The 17234-nt window shown below is 51.4% G+C and overlaps 1 protein-coding gene and 1 long non-coding RNA gene across 4 annotated transcripts in view; one reads left to right on the forward strand and one right to left on the reverse strand.

Moving 5' to 3' along the window:
• RPH3A (rabphilin 3A) overlaps positions 1-17234 on the reverse strand; it is a 94197-nt gene that overhangs the window by 75768 nt on the left and 1195 nt on the right. For all 3 annotated transcript variants that reach the window (XM_006147966.3, XM_006147967.2, XM_027771634.1), the window contains exon 2: positions 17085-17203. The gene's annotated coding sequence lies outside the window, so the exon portion shown is untranslated. The remainder of the gene's footprint in view (positions 1-17084; positions 17204-17234) is intronic.
• On the forward strand, positions 10440-11619 carry LOC102483341 (uncharacterized). The gene is made up of 3 exons (XR_334496.1): positions 10440-10536; positions 10701-10773; positions 11367-11619. It is a non-coding gene; the product is annotated as an uncharacterized LOC102483341 (long non-coding RNA).

Genomic DNA, 17234 nt, shown 5'->3' on the forward strand with positions numbered 1-17234 from the left:
GGGGTGCCCCGCCTCTGCTCGCCTTCTGTGTTGGCTCTGCCCCCACCCTCCTGTTCTCCCCCCAGAAGGCTGACTCACGTGGGTTCACCTTGGCTGCTCCCCTGCCTCTGGATTTAGCCAGTGGAGAGAACCCGGGGCACTGGACAGAGGGACGGGAGGGAGGTTGGGGTCCCCCTCCTCAGTGTCACCATGGCTTGGCTGGCTGCTTCCCTCACCTGTGGTTACAGCTTAGGTCAGGAGGCCCCTTCTACAGTCCCTTCTGCAGCCCCCTCCCAGTGGGGGCACTGCGCTTCCTCTCCCCTGCCAGGCAGGAGTGGGGGGCTCCCATGAGCCCTTTCTGCTCTCTCTTTTTATTATTTTTTTTTTTTAGATTTTTGCCAGAGGGTCCATATACTTGCCAGAGAGAGAGACAGAGAGAAAGAAAGTGAGATATTGCCCTCTGAGGGGATGTCAATGGCCACTGTGGATTCTCCTCCGTTCTCCTCTTAGGATTTTGGGCACCCAATGCTCCTGGTGTGACTTTCAAGCCACCACATCTAGGACTCTAACTGTGGTCAGCCGTGTGGAAATCCACTGCTTTAACCACCACTCTACCTGCTGAGCGCTCTCCCCTGACTTATTTATTTACTTTTAAAGAGAGATTTTTGCTATAAGGTGGTACACTCACCAAACAGAGAGAGAGAAAACAAGAAATCGCCTCCCCCCAAGGGAGATAGCCACGCCACAGTCCCTTCTTCTCCATTCTCTTGGGATTTGGGCATTCGCGAACAGGCATCTGGCGTGAGTTTCAAGTTGCTTGGTCCTGGACGGGAACTGCAGTTGACCACATGGGAGTCCTGTGCTTTAACCACCTGCTGGCCCCTCTTCTCTGACTTTTTAATGAACTTGGAATTTAGAACCTCGAGGTTTAGCCTCCCACAGTTCACAGACTTCATCTTCCAGAAGACAGAAAGTACCATCTGCTTCCTTCTCCTGGCACCAGGACCCCCGTTTTCTTTTAGGGAGCCCTCCTCACCTAGTCCCAGCCCAAAGTGTTCTCATGGGGCTGGTCTCAACTCCCAGCTCTGGGGTGATCACGTGGCCCTGGGCTGGTCAGTCAGCATAGTCCCCTCTTCTGGCTACATGTCGTCGATCATGAGTTAGATAAGTGCCCCCAACCCAAGCCAATTAGATTCCATTCCAGGACTGTTTTTTTGTTTGTTTGTTTTATTTTGTTTTGTTTTAAATTATAGAAGGAACGTTTGTTCTCTCTCTCTCTTAACTGGACTGAAGATAAAGCTAGGAGTTGGTGGGATGTTACCTGAAGGAGCACATCTGCTTGAAAGTGGGGCCAAGCCAAGGGAAGCAGGACTAAGAGATGGTGAGAACCACTTTTATTATTATTATTATTTTAACTTAACAGAGGCCATGTGCACTTGCCAGAAAGAGAGACATAGTGGGAAGGCACTCCCCCCATGGGGTGTGGTTGTGCCATAATCCCTTCTCCTCCCTCCCCTCAGGATTTGGGGCAGACACACACACACACACCCAGCATGTTTCTCAAGCCACCACCAGGTCCAGAACTCGAACAACAAGGTCAGCCATGTGGGATCTGCTCACACAACCATCAGGCCGCGGACTAACCCAGGGACCTCTTCTTAATGCTACATTAAGCCTCTGGATCTAGCCATGCCTTAGCGTGAGTTAGGTTCACACTTGTGTAGATCTGACCGGTGCAGATATACACATGTGTGCATGCACACACACACACACACACATGCACACAGCCAATGTTCCTTGTGGATCTCATCTTTGTGAATTTGCCTCCTCACTGAAATTCGTTGGTCACCTCGTAGTCAATGCTTGCGGAACTTCCACACGCATTCACAGACATACACCGAGCAGCCAAAACATCCGGGTGCCCGACATACGTGTTCTGCTTTCTCATTTCCCCTCACCCTAGACATCCCGTTTGAGGTCCATTCAGTGCCACACTTTTCCCATTTTGTTGGAGGTTTTGCAGTATAAAAACAGCTCCCCAAGTACTGAACTGCTAACTAGCACTCGTAAGAGTCGGACGATTGTGGTCTGCCTTACAGAGAAAGCAGTGTTGGACAGCTTCATGGAGGTGTGAGCTATGCAATTGCCCATGAGTCTGGTGTTAATCAATCAGCCAGGTGTCATTAAACAGGAACACACATCAAACACGGGTAGGTGTTGATCCATGGATGAAGATGTTAGGACCAGAGGCTTGCAGGAACCTAAGCCTATATTTCCCTGCGGGACAACGATTCGGTATGCACTAATTCTGTGTTTGCAGCAGCTGTGAAGAACATAATTACCATGAGTAATGAGATCGATTCTCTCTCTTTTTTTTTTTTTTAAGAGATTTTTGCTATAGGGCACGTGCACTTTCCGGAGAGACAGAGAGACAGGAAGCGAGAAATCATTCCCCAGGAGGGATGTCCACACTGCAATCCTTTCTCCTTCATTCTTCTCTTGAGATATTGGGCATGCATGCACACATACCTGGTGTGAATTTCAAGCCACTGGGTCTGGAACTTGAACTGTGGTCAACCACGTGGGAGTCCAGCACCTTAACCACTATGCCACCTGATGGTCCCTTGATTCTCTCTTGATATGTGATTTATATGGATGTTTTTATACATGTATACACACAAATGTACATATATAGACATGCATTATACACAAAATAACGTATCATTATATATAATATAAAACAATGTATTGTTTACATGATATCTAATATGCAATAGGAGGAGCCTTCAAAAGTTCATAGACAATGAATATTATGAAAAAGATATGCCTAGTTTTCATTTGGGGGAGGCGTCGAAATACACTCACACTTTAATTCCACTTCTTCACCGTGTTTTTGAAGTCTCATCTATAACTGGATGTGTAAAGTGCTAGAACGATCAGGAAGCATTCCTATCTTTCACGTCTCCCCTTCCAATGAGGAATACTAAGTAGAGTAGATGCTCAGTAGCTTGATCTGTTTCTCACAGTATTTTATCTTTCAGGGTGTGATAGAGGTGAGGAGCAGGTAATGAGATAATTGATATCAAGAGGCAACTTGGGAGGAATAGTGCCAGGGACATACCACACACTGTCCTTAGGGATTTTTTTTTTTCCCCTGAGCCAATTTCTCCCACAAGAAACCGAAGGCACATTTCTCCCCCATTCTCCACTACCATCTTTTGGGGAGCAGGATGAGGCAGAGCGGAAGAAGAGAGGCTGCCAAGAGTAAACATACTGCCCTGGGGCTTCACCAGGGACAGAGCCCTTACAGGAATCATCTGGCACACAGCAGTTCTGGAGTCTGATCAGATAACAAGCCAGGGCAGCAAATGGATTTATAAGTGTATGCTCACTCTCTCGCATCCATGGAGCATACGCAGAAGTGAAAGGTTTGCAGCCAGCGGAGAGTGAGCTGGGCGTAGCTGTCACGGACACATCCCAAGCCAGGCTGCCAGCTCAGTTTGCTACAATAAGCTATGTCAGTGAAGGGGGGTTCACGTGAGGGTGTAGGAAGCTTCCCATCTTTCAAAGCTGGGGATGAGTGAGGATTGAGTATTTTCAGTCCTGATTTCTAGCTCTTTTTTAAAAAATTATTTTTTTAAGAATTATTTATTGGGACCAGCAGATGGCCTAATGGTTACATCACTGGACTCCTATGTAGTCGGCCACGAGTCCAGTACCGGAATGGTGGCTTAAAACTCAGCCGGGCACATGTGCATGTGTGCCCAAAATCCTGAGAGGAGAATGGAGGAGAAGGGATTGCAGCATGGCCATCCCCACTGGGGGGAGATTTCCCCCTTTCCATCTCTCTGTCTCTGTCTCTCCAGCAAGCACATACACACTATAGCAAAAATCTCTCTCTCTCAGAAAAAGAATTATTTAATTTTTATTTATTATTATTATTTCTAAATTTTGCTGTAGGGCAAATGCGCTCACCAGTGAGCACAGAATTGTGGTCAACAGAGAGAGAGAAAGTGAGAAAGCATGCTGCCAGGTCTAGGACTTGAACTATGGTCAGCCATGTGAGAGCTTTAGCCACCATGCCCCCTGCTAGCCCCTCTAGCTCTTTATTTTTTAAAATAGTTGATTTATGGAGAGTGAAAGAGAGCGAAGCACACCGACAGAGCCTCATGCTATGACCTAGCCTCAGAAGCCCTGGTTTACAGGCACACGTGGGAAGTCTCTGGACTTGAACTGGGAACCTTCCCATATGCGGTGGCCTTGCAGAGCATCACATTTGACCACTGCACCACTGTCTCCCTCCAGCTCATTCTTGGAGTGAGGAATGAAAGGAAAACTTGAAGACTGTTTCTCTCTAATAGAAGAGTTGAGGCTTTGCAGGGTTATTCCTGGGTTTGGAGTCTTATTGTGCTTGGCCAACGCTGCACTGTGAAAATTACGAAAGAAAACAGAAATGTCCCTGATAAATCCCCTTTACTTCTCACTTAGCTCTTGCTCAGTGAGGGACCTAGGCCATAGAAACTTTCAATAGAAAACCAAGCTCTTGGGACCAGCAGATGGCATATTGGTTACGTTGCTGGACTCCCACATGGTCGACCGTGGTTCAAGTCCTGGACCTGGTGGCTTAAAACTCACACCGGGTGCATTCGCTTGCATGCTCAAAATCCCGAAAGGAGAATGCAGGAGAAGGGATTGTGGCATGCCGTTCCCCTCGTGGGTGACTTCTTGCTTTCTGTCTCTCCGGCAAGTGCATGTGCCCTATAGCAAAAATCTCTCTAAAGAAAACTAAGCTCTTAGGATATATAATGGAATGGGAACCAGCAGGAGGTGTGGTGTGAAGGGTAGGAATGAGGGTAAGAGGAGGGGCAGAGGACGCTCAGATGCCCCCCCAAGTCACTGACCCTGCACAGACAGCCTAGGAAACCCTCATTCCTCCCTGCGCTGGCACAGAACTCTGACCCCCACAGGGTTCCACAATAGCATCTGCTTAAGCTTTAGACTCTCTTGGCAAGTCACGGAAGAGGGAAGGGTAGGCTCCACTTTACAGATACTGAAACTGAGGACCCGTGAGGTAAGACAGCTCACAAAACTCACGCCGGTGATGAACAGAGGGGTACATCCTGGCCCGATCCTGGAAGAGGCAGTTAGAAAAAGTCAGGACCAGGACCTCACCCAGAAAAACAGAGAAACTGGGTGAGTCTCCGCATTGGTACAAAGTTCCGCAGGCAACTATGCTGCGTGGTTAGGGCCGGCAGGTACCCCAGACAGCGCCTTTCTTTCCACCAGCCTCAAACCCGAACCTGCACCAGAACCACCTGGAGGACTCCTCAGAGCCCAGGTCAGCGTCCTGCCCACTTCCCAGCTCTCTGAGTATCCAGTGAGGAGGTCCGAGACAGAGCCTGAGGGTTTGCATTTCAAAAAAGTTCCAGGTGATATTAGATCACATTCTGAGAACCACTGTTTTAGGCAATGCTGGAAAATGGAACCAGGGAGGCCCAGCAAGTGGCGTGGTGGTTAAGGTACTGGACTCCCACATGGCTGATCATGGTTTGAGTCCTGGACCTGGTGGATTGATTGAAGGTCATTCCAGGCACATGTACATGTGTGTCTAAAAACCCCGGAGGAGAATGGAGATGAAGGAATTGTGGCATGGCCGCCCACCCCAGGGACTGATTTCTTACTTTCCCTCTCACTGTCATGCTCCCGTGAGCACATGTGCCCTTTGACAAAAACCATAAAAAAGAAAAAAGAGCCCAGAAGACCAGAAGTCTTAGCCCAGTTTCCTCCCGTCTCCTACCACAGTCCTGTCTTGTCCTGAATCAGAGCTAATAATTTTGGGATGTGCTCTTCAACATCTCCCAGAAAACAGGGAAAGTCAGAGGGAGGCTTGGGGCTTTTGGTTTTTCCTCTCCTTTTAAAAATAATCCACCATTTACGAGATGGTCCCTGAGTACTTGCAGGGTTCTTCCTCTAGCGGCCCCAACGCCAGCCTGCAATGCAGGGCTCCTTAAATATTGAACAACTCTGCTGTTCCACCAGCTGCCAGCGGCCCCGGTGAGGTAATGTTGATATTGACAAAGGCTTAATGTGATTAATCAGGTTAAAAAGATCAGGTAGCAGAGCTGGTTTGATAAAAGACCTTCGCATTCCTCCCTATCACCCAAACCCCTGGTGTCTCCACGCTTTCTTCTCGCTCTCCCCTCCCCTTTCAAGGTTTAAGGATTTTTTTTCTTGGCGACTGTCACTGTTTAACTGTCGCCAGGTTAGTTAGAGTAGCCTGGAGGGGAGGGGGATAGGGTTTCCTGCAAGAAAAAAAGGAGCATGAGAAGGACACTGTTGGTGTTCATTTATCCAGAAAGTATGTATTGGGCACTGACTGCAAGACATGTGCTGTGGAATACCGAGCATTGGGGACAGAGTAACAATAATAAAAAACAGTCAAAAATGCCTGTGCTGATGGGGCTGACATTGCACTGGGGAGGGGGCACAGATGCTGCATGAAATAAAGAACTACAACAGATTATGTACACAGTGCCACAGATTATGCACACAGTGCCACGGATTATGCACACAGTGCCACAGATTATGTATACAGTGCCAAGTGCTGGGGAGGAAAAGAGAGAGGAGGAGGCGGAGCTCTAGGGAAGGTGGTGCAATTTTAAATAAGGTGAACAGAAATGTCAGGCTGGAGGAAAATTCCTTCTAGGAAAATTTAGTTGGCAACGTTTTACCCATCCACGCATGCCTAATTTTTCTCCTTCCATGAGGCCCAGTGGAAACCTTCGTGCAGGTCAGATTTGAGTTTGGAAACCACTAGCCTAAGTGCACGACCTTCAAGAGGCTCTCCGAGTTACGAAGGGCTGAAGATCTGAGAAGGAGGTTATATCAGTGGCTTGGAAACAATAAACGAGGGTGACAGTGTCCTGAGACTCTGCCAGAGTTTCAAGAACCCTCTGAGATATCTGCTATTATTATTATTATTATTATTATTTTGGAGAGGTTTTTGCTATGAGGCACGTGCGCTTGCCAGACAGACAGAGAGAGACATAGAGACAGAAAGAGAGAAATCACCCCCTCGGGGGGATTGCCACGCCACAATCCCTTCTCCTCCATTCTCCTCTCAGGATCTTGGGCACACACACACACGTGCCTGGCGTGAGTTTTAAGCCACCAGGTCCGGGACGCGAACCGCAGTCGACTATGTGGGAGTCCAGCGACATAGCCATTACGCTAACTGCTGGTCCCAGGTATCTGCTATGACTAACAGCAGCCTCATTCCACAGCTTTACCCCAGCCGTCTGGGACTGCTGTTAGGCTGCCGGACCTGCCATGCCTTAGGGCTTCATGGCTTGGCCATTGTCACCCTTGAGACTGAGTCTGATGCTAGCCCTACCTCACCTGTGGTCTGAGGACATTGGTTCACCTTTATGAGGCTTAATTCCTTCACCTGACAGTGGAGGTCGTAATTCCAACCCTCCCCTCCCAATGGTTGTGAAATAACATCGACTCTAGAAGTAACTTTTAAAAATCCATTTAAGTCCTATACAAAAATAAACAGCTAACACTTTCTTGTTTACCACATACCAGGCATTGTTCTGAGTGCTTTATCTCATTTATATACACAGATTATGTACACAGTGCCACAGATTATGCACACAGTGCCACAGATTATGTACACAGTGCCAAGCGCTGGGGAGGAAAAGAGAGAGGAGGAGGCGGAGCTCTAGGGAGGGTGGTGCAATTTTAAATAAGGTGAACAGAAATGTCAGGCTGGAGGAAAATTCCTTCTAGGAAAATTTAGTTTGCTAAATTTTATTTATTATTTATTTTAGTTTGCTACAATGTTCATGTGCTCACCAGAGAGAGGCAGAGAAGAGGAAAGAAAGTGCCTCCCTCCCCAGGGGGGATGGCTATACTGCAACCTCTTCTCCTCCATTCATTTCTCGGGATTTGGGGCACGCATGTACACATGCTGGGCATGCAACTTGAACTAGAAAGCCAGCCATGTAGCATCCAGCCACCTTAACCTTCATGCCACCTGCTGGCCCCCCGAGTGCCAAAGGTGACACACCCAGTGGGTAGTAGAGTCGGGATTCAAACCCAGAGAGACCTGGACCAGACCCCACTGACTTGGCCATCACATCGCCTCCTCCCTCCACGTACCACGGGGTCTGACATCATGAGCTGGCACTCGTGTTGGTGGAGCAAGGACATAAAGGAGAGACAGTGAGCGTCTGTCTGCGCCTCTGGAACAGCCACCACGTCTCTGTTCAAATGGGTCTCCACATCCTGGACCCCAGACAGCCAGCGCAGGGGAAAATCTCAGAAATACTCTGTGTTGCCGAGAAAAAACTGAAATGGTTTAAGCAAAGGGGTATAAAACAGAATGTAACCAATCAGAAGCAAAAGGCTAGCTGCACGTCTTGCGAGGTAGATAGCTCTTTAAAGCAGTGTGAGTGCAAAGAGCGAGGAACTGTGAGACGCACCACACGAGGACACTTGCACGCCCTGAGAGACGTGTCAGACCACCTCTAAATAAGAGAGCTGCCCGTTAGCGGGGTAGGAGGTGGAGCAGAGAATGGGGATAAAAGAGAACAGAGAAGGAAAATCGGAGAGAGCCCTGCCAGGATCAGGGAGGTCGCGCACAGGAAATGAGAGGGAGGGACTCAGCTGTTAGGCGCCTCGCAGCAGAACAGAAATCCTGCTCGTCTCTGAAGTGCGAGAGTCCTCCGTGGGTAACGGAGGGGCGACAAGTGGGGCCAGGTCCCTCGCGTTATGGCCATACGCAAAATCCCACTCCTGCTCAGAGACATTTGTGCACCGTTTATTTTTCCCTCTGGAATTTTCCTCAAAGCCCTTATCTGGTGTTCAAGACCCGGGCCCAGGCCCCTCTGCAGGTAACAGCTAAGCCTGCCTACAGAGGCCTGCCCCAGCCAGAAAACCTTTCCAACAGAAAAAAAAGAGCAACTCGAATCTAAAGAGACGGCAGTGGGGCTTGCCTAGAAGGCAAGTTTGGTACAGTCACATGCACATCGCAGCATCCTGTTCCACTCGAGGGGCCTGAACCCTGCCCTGAACGGTGTCGCATCCTGCCTTTGTCCTTGGGTCATGTCCAGTGCGGTGGATTGATTCCCCTGGGGCTGGTCTAGCCAGCTCCGGAACCGCAGAGGGGAAGCTGCAGACGCCAGGCGATATGGTCTTCCATCACGTCCAGCAGCCTTTCCCACAAGCCCCCTTTGGGACAAAGACTTGGCCAGACACCCCAGCTGGACACCGCTGCAGCGGCCACTTCCAGACGCTCCCTTCCCCAAGCGGAGGCATCTTGCTTCACACTGATGGATGAACCCAGCCGCTACTTACGGGGCTGAAAACCTCAGGCTGCCTCCTTGTCTCCTGGGGGGGTAGACCTTGCTTTTAGCCCGCACCAAATGAATGCGCAGTAACGGAGCTCCCAGAAGGGTCCTTAGGTCAGCACACACGGTGGGTCTCGCCTCATAACCCCATTGGCCCCAGAGAGAGTCCAGGCCCTTCTCCCGTCCCCAGGATCACAAGCGCTGAGCCACTGCCAAGAACAGGAGTGGGCTCGGACTCCTGCCTCCCCCACCCATCAGTAAGAACTAGCCACGTTATCCACACTACTGCCAAACACCCACATCTGCCGCCTCCCACGGCCTAGCCCTACCCCATTGTGGGCGCCACTCTGGTCCCCCAGTGTCTGCCTCACCTCTTACAGTCCATTCTGCACCCAGAGACCAAGGCTACCATTGCCAGCTTTGTAAATGGGCTCATGCCACTCTCCCACTTAAACCCTTCTCCCCCAAACAAGGTAAAGCCCAGGCTCCCGGCCACTTAGGAAGGCCCGCGTGGCACAGCCCCTCTCCCCCTTCACCTTCTCCCTTTGCCCCCACAGCTTCACACCAGCCTTCTTGCAGTTCCCTGCAGAGCCCAGAGCTGCCTTCGCTTTTGCACTCATGGCCCTCCCCCTCCCAAGTCTGGATTATCTTCCCAGAGGTCTGTGTGTGGCCGGCTCCTTCTAGAAACTCAGCCCTCAACCCAGACATTGCCATCTCTGAAGCTCTGCTGGCTGCTCTATAACCAACTTAGCTTCCCTGCCTGCCACTTGTCACTCTCTGACACTTCGTCCCCTCTACCTCCGTCCTGACACTTAACACAGTCCGAGATGCCCTTGTTTATGTGTTTGCCTGATCACTGTCTTTGCCACACACTGGACCCGGGTCACAGAGGGCAGGGGCCCTGTCTCACTGTGCAGAGTCTCCAGTGCCCACTAGCATCCAGCACCGACAGCATACAATACATATTTGGGAGGGAAGGGAGAAGAGGGGGACAGAGTTTGCAAAGAGCAGTGGTTCTCAGAGTGTGGTCCCCAGACCAGCAGCCTCAGAATCACAGACTCTGGACTCTATCCTGCCACACAGAAATGGAAGCTCTGTGTTCGGGCCAGTCCAGCAGTGGATCCCAGGGGAACCTTTGCATAGATCCTGCTGTGATCTCTCCCAGACCCCCCTGGTGACAAGTGCACAACTAACTAGCTGGGAGGTCAGTCTTGTAGGGATGGGGTTTGGGTAAGGTGGAGGGAGTCAGCACCCTGCCCTGGCTGGCCCCGAGGCTCTGACAGACAGGCTGTGGGTGCCCCAGTAGTTCGCACAGAGGATGCCAGGGCTGGGGAGGGCTTGGAGACCATGTGTGCCTTCCCTGAGCAGGAGACAGGCCGCTCCCCCAGAAGCTGTCTTTGGCCTTCTGAAAGCTACAAAGTTCCATCCCTTTGGCTTAGAGGTAAGGTGGCCAACTCGTCCCCGTGTGCCCAAGCCATTCCCAGTTTTAACACACAAGTCCTGCATCCCAGGGATCACTCTGGTCCCAGGCACACCAGAATGGTTGTCGCCCTACCTGGAGGCCTCACCACACAGGCTCCAGGGGACTCAGACACACATCCCTCCACCAGTCCTCTCTGTGTCTGTCCTGGATGAAGCTAAGCTGGGACGGGGTGAGCAGAGGAGGGGGACAGAGAGCGGGAGAAAAGGAAATGGGGGGAAGCCAGCGCAGAGGAGAGAGGAAAAGAGGGGAGAAGGAAAAAGAAGAGAACTGTTTAGAAAGTAGGGAAAATGGGAAAAGGGACAGGGACAGCGGCAAGGACAGAGAAAGACTCCAAAACACAGCACCACGGTGACAGAGGGAAAAACAGACAGGTGGGGGTCAGGGAGGACGGATCGGAACAGGCTGGACCATGCGTCTACTTCTGGCAGTGTCTGATCTGCAGGGAGGGCCTCCGGATAAACTTCGAGAAATCGTCTCTCAGCAGCCCAGAATGCCACCCCGCCATCAGTGGCTGGCACAGACCTGCTTACATAACATTTGTCATTGTGTAGGTGCATTAAAGAGGAAGGAAAGGAAAGAACGCGAGGAAAAGGAGTGGAAGAAAAGGCGGCTGAATGAACCTACTCAGATTACGCTGAGGGACGAGGAGAGATCCCCTCCACCTCCCCCAACCCAGCATCATCACGGTGCTGTCAGACGTGTTTCCAGCGTGGATGGAGGGGGGGGTGGGCAAACCCCAGCTTCCTAAGGCATGGCATCTGGCTTGTGAGCTGGACTGAAGAAGAGGCTGGAAGATACTGTTCAATGCGCTTCAAGTGTGCAATGTATCGTCAAACCGAATGACGGGAAGATAGTTATTTCGAGGAAACCACGGTGACTTATCGTAGAGTGGCCTGTGGCCTTGGCTCTACCGCGTCCCCACTTCCCTGGCCCGAGTAGGGAGGAGAGTTGACCTTAGGAGGACCGCCAGGCTAGAGGGCTGATCATCGCTGCCTTACCCATGGGCTGGCCGATGGCCTAAGTCCTGGAGTCTCTGAGGGTTGGGGATGTAGACAACCTGCTGGGTCCAGCTGGGGGTACTGGGGGACTCAGGAGCAGAAAGACAATGGGGGAGGAAGGTGAGCCTGGATCTCGCCCTGCTCAGCCCCTTGGGGACCACAGAGGGATCCTGGCTAAAGTCCCAGGCTCACCACACACCTAGAACTGTTACAGTTCACTCCCGCAAAAGCATTGTGCACTTCCAAAGAAAGCCTTTCCTTGGTGCAGTGAGGGCTTCTGAAAACACACGGCCCCAGGTCCTGGGTTCAGAGTTTCTGGTGCAGCAAGTGTGAGGGAGTACCCAAGACTTGGGCCTTCTAAGTTCCCACAGGTATGTTGTGGGGTGGGTTCGGAGAACCACTGAGTTAGGTGAAGCATGGGTCCAGGCCACTCAGAGTCCCTGAGAACCCAGAGCACCCTATGCCCAGGGGAATGAGAACTGCCGAGGTTACCTCTTTCTCTGCCCTTTGCCCCCTCTTCTTCCGGCAAGCCCAGGGTCATAGCATCACTCTCCATTCCACAGAAACAAAACCCGCCTCCCTTTTAGCACAGGATCTTACAAATCCTTCTCATTAAAGCACAAGGCTGGCTGCATTAACAAGCCCTAACGCATCTGCCCTTTAACCCAACAGAGCCCTCAGGCAAAGAATAAAACTTTCATGAGGGAAGTGGGGCTATTAGTGAACTGAGTGTCCAGCAAGGGGGACTAAGGAAGCCCTCGCCCTCTCGTACCCATCCCCCCCAAGTCACAATAAGCAGGGATTCGCTGACATTATCTAAGTTTCCAAGAGGATTGTGCTATTGTCACTGTTGTATTCTCAACACCCACACGAGGCATACCGTAGGCACTAAATAAATGTGCAGGGCATGAATGAGTGACCATGAACACCGGCAGGAGTGAGAAGCCCATCCTTGGCCTGCAGAAGATCTGAGGTGAAGGCCAGGTCCTGCTCAACCCCTCCCCAATGACTCATCAGAATCGACAACACTGAGCACCTACTCCATGCAGGCCTCTGGCCAGAGGCACCTCCCCAGTGACTCATCAACTGGTCGATTCACTGAGATTTCATTCATTCACTCATTCACTCATTCATTCAGCAGGTCATTGCTGACCCAGTGCCTACTGCCTGTCGGGCTCCTGAGGGACCACAGACCAAAGGCTCCTCCCCCACTGACCATCGACTAGGCAACCAACTGAGATTTCATTCATTCATTCATTCGGCCAGTCATTGCTCAGCACCCTCCATGCCTGACCCTGACTCCAAAAATGGAGCTTTGGGTCGTAAGGGTCTTGCCTTGCAGTCCCTCAGCCCCCCCTGTGAGAAGCATCTAGGAGGAGGCAGCGTTTCCCAGAGAAGGGAGGGAAAGCTCAGGTTTCCTAGAGAAAATCCACTGCTCAGAGCTCCTAGGTTGGGATGATTCAGCAAAAACTCCCAGGGATTTGCAGGAACAAAAGACTGAGCAGTCAGTGGGGCACCTCCTCCCTCGTGCCCTCCCCTGGGCCCTGCCCACCAGACTCCTGCCTGCCCTCCCACTTGCTGGAGCCTCACAAGCCTGAGGGGGAGGGGCTCATGGTGCCCATTGCTCAGACACAGAAAGTGAGGTCCGGGGATCTCTGGCAACTGTTCACGAACCACAGCAGGGACTAAGTGGTACCAAAAGTTCTCCTCCAAGCCTCAGCCCCTTTCCTCCACTCCACTCGCTCAGAGGATTCACCTCGCTTCTATCTTGCCCCAATCTTGTTTATGCCAGGGGTGCTCTCACTGTCCCCGCCATGAACGCCACCCCCGTGGCTGACATTCGCTGGACCTCGCTCCTTGTGGGCTCAGGGCCAAGCACATCACAAGCATTAACTCCTCACACATTCTCCCACCTTCTTCACTGCCTCCTTTCTACGGATGGGAAAACTGAGGTCCACACAATTAGGAAATGCTCAAAGCAGGGTCTAAGTCCAGGGATCTATTTCCAGAGCTCTCGATCTGAATCACTGCATGGTACCACCCTACTACACCTGACTGAAGAAAACGAGGCTCAGAGAGGTTAAGGGTTTTGCCTGAAGTCACACAGCAAGGGAGCCTTGGAGTTCCACTGTAGCCCCTGGAGGCTCAAACACTAATGGGGAACAGGAAGGAGGGGCTATTTCTGCAGTGCCTCCTTCACTCTCTCAGAATGCCAAGGCTCTCCTTCCTGGGTGGCAGCTGAATAATTTCAACTCATCGGCTCCAGCCCACCACCACTGGGTCCCAGATTTATTTTTATCCCAGGTTACAGCCACAGCTATTAACAGAAATAAACCACGCTGTATTCTTCTCATCGTCGCCTTCACATTGACTCCCGCCTTGTCTGGATTCACCCAGCTCCCCACGTGAAGGGGATGAAGAGCAGAAGACAGGTCCATATGTCGCGGTGGTTTTTATTAGAAAGTCACACACTCGCTGGCCCACACAGAGGGAGGGAAAAGGTTAAATCAAGAATAATACTGCATCCCACAAACAAGCTCCCAGAGCAGCCACCCCAACCAGAACACAGATCCTCACACGAGGCGTCCAATCTGTGTACGGAGCAGCAAGAAAAACAGCAGAGTAAACCGGCGGGACCCACTGCCCAACTTGCCCTTTGGAACTGCAAAAATCTCTGGCCCCTTCCTCCCTCTTGTCAGCAAGAAAGGCGATGTCCCCGTTTGTCTCCATGGCGAATTTCCTGATCACCAGCCCAGCTGAGGGGTGCTGTTAGATGCCCCCCCCCCTGAACCCAGGTTGGCTGGGGCTATGGGGACTGCCCAAGCCTCATTCTTTATGATGTCACGCTGTGTATGACTGTACTGTGTACTGTGTGGTTTTGGCTAAGTTGCTTTCCTGTTCTGGGTCCCCAGGAGGGGAGTTAGACTAGTTCAGAGGCGCTGAATGTGGAGTGTCCAGATGTGAATTAGGGAGGGTCCATGAACCCCATGAAGCTGTGCATTTGTGTTTATGCATCTCTCCAGAGCAGAGGTTCTCAGCGGGGTCCTTCTTTCCACCCCTGAGCAAAGTTTCTACGGGGCCCTCAGGTGCTGCGAAATCTGATGTCTATGCATCTAAGTCCATAAACCCAGCCTAGCACAGGATTCCAGCACCCTAGCAAAGTCCCCATCCCAACAGGCCTCCCCAACCACAGGACAAAGCCATGCTAGCCCGCCCTAGGAATGCGGGCATGCACACTCTCTCATGCACACACACACATGTTTTCTCTCCTGTCACACAGTTACAGAACCTCAGCACTGGAGGGGGCCTGGGGCCACTGAGACCACCTGTAATAGCTGGAGAAACTGAGGCATGGAAAGAGGAGAGCGAGCTAGAGCTGGAACCCAGTTCTCCTAATCCTAGCCCAAAGCTCTTTCCAGAAGCTTCTGTTTCCCTCTCCCTGGTGCACCACAATGCACCACTTCGAATGTGACAGGGAGGAGGGAGGGCAGCGTCTTGGATCTCAGCCACCCCTAAGGAAGTAAGGCAGCAGAGAGAGGGTGAGATGCATCCACATCTGGATTAGCCAGTCCTGGCTTCCTCTGCTGGGCTGGCGTGCACTGCACGGCTGAGCCCATTGGCAAAAATCTGAAAATATTCCTGTACTGGATGGATGGTGACGTTGCCCTGAGGTCCCTGGGCCTCCCTTGATTAACCTCCCCCCCCAAAAAAAAACTTCCCCATAATCCAGCAACTAAAGAGTTAACAGTGCAGCACAGGAACCTTAAGTTTCCCCACTCCAGGGGCCCTGGGCCTGGTCCATCTTCATTAGTTAGTGGCAAAGTTCAATATTTGAAATGTCACCCTTGGCCAAATCTGTGGCTCCGCACTTGAACCAAATTCCCTCACTTTCCTCATTCACACTTAAAGCTTCTGAGGAAGGAAACTAAAGCAACTTCCTCCTCAAGGTCACTCATAAGGAGGTTGGAGGGAAAATGCAGGGATTTTGAAGAGCGAGTCTTTGGCACTAACCATTGAGCAACCCTCCCACTCTGCCTCATCTGTCCTGCGTGAGCAGGCGCAGGCCCCAAGATTTCAGCACTTTCTCTTGGCTCTGGGGCTGGAGAGAATGACTGAGTGGGCCCTGCTTATTTTCAGGCTCAGCAGTCTCCGGGGCTAATGTTTTATTCCTCCCACTTCCAAGAGCAAAAGCCTAAAGAGGAAATCCTTGGGGGTTCGGAAAGCTGAAGTGGCCCTGAGATAATAGCAATGATGCTAAAAATAAGGATATTCATTTCCCGGAAGGTAGATGTAATCAAAGCAGAAAGCAAAGAGAAATCCCCTTTTGATGGGGCACAGATTAGCAGCAAAGGCGTTTTAAAATTAAATGTGAGCTTTTGGATTCAGTTACAAGGAACCTCCACTTCCCACTCCCTAACAGGTTGGTGAAGGCTTACCCCTCCAGGATCTCAGATGGAGGAACTAGGGGAGGGGTCTAGTCTACCCTGGGATACCTCTCAGGAGCCAGGAACCCTTCTTCCCTTTCTTCTTGACTCTGAGAGAGGCTCCAGGATAGTCTCTGAGCTAGTGCCAGGACGCACCCCCCTGCCTCCCTGCAACCACTTACAGGTTACACCACCTGTAAAATCGAACCTCACCTGCTCAGTGGGAGATGGAGGCTCCCATCTGCCCTGGTTGACCACTCATTCCAAGCAAACTGTGGCCCTTTCATGGCTCCCGGGAACGCGAGAACAGTTCCGTTTGCAAAAACCACCACAATCAAATTACTCAGCTCTCCCTGGAAGACGGTCCGATCTAAGCCCTGCCCTGGGCAAGCTTTGCCCAGTGTGCTCAGGCAAGGGTTAACCTTCCAGCCCCAGGTGACCCTCTGCCATCCAGGACCAAGGTGCTCTCCCAATAAGTCAGGACACCCAGAGAAGACCCTCCAAGCCAGACTGGCTGACCCCACAAATGGTTAATTCACCCAGGGAGCTGCTGGCTACTTTCAACAGCTTCTGCTGCAAGGGAGGGGACAATCTGGGCAGAAGCCACAGTCTCGATGGCATTGCCTAAAACACAAGCACATCCCCCCCTCCCCAGGCACTGAGCCGAAATCTCATCGGGCTCTGGGGTGCTGCTTAGCGACAAAACGCTGCAGAAAGTGAGCAAATAAACATAGCTATCCTTTAACACCCCTCTCCTTCCAACTTCCCTCTACCCCACCAACCCACGCACACACAACTGGGACCCCAAGACCCCTAGTCCACTTGCACAACCAAGAACATCACTTACCAAGACACCGGAAGATGGCAGGGGGAACAGCTGAGCAAAATTCTTGCCAACTCCTCCCTCTCTGCCAGTGGCAAGATGCTAAGTCCGGATGACTTGGTTTCAAGGCTCAGTGGAGGTGCCTGAAAGAAAATTGTTCATCAGACTCTCCTA

Source organism: Tupaia chinensis, unplaced genomic scaffold (genome assembly GCF_000334495.1).
Source record: "Tupaia chinensis unplaced genomic scaffold, TupChi_1.0 Scaffold000226_1, whole genome shotgun sequence".
Classification (NCBI taxonomy): Eukaryota; Metazoa; Chordata; class Mammalia; order Scandentia; family Tupaiidae; genus Tupaia; species Tupaia belangeri.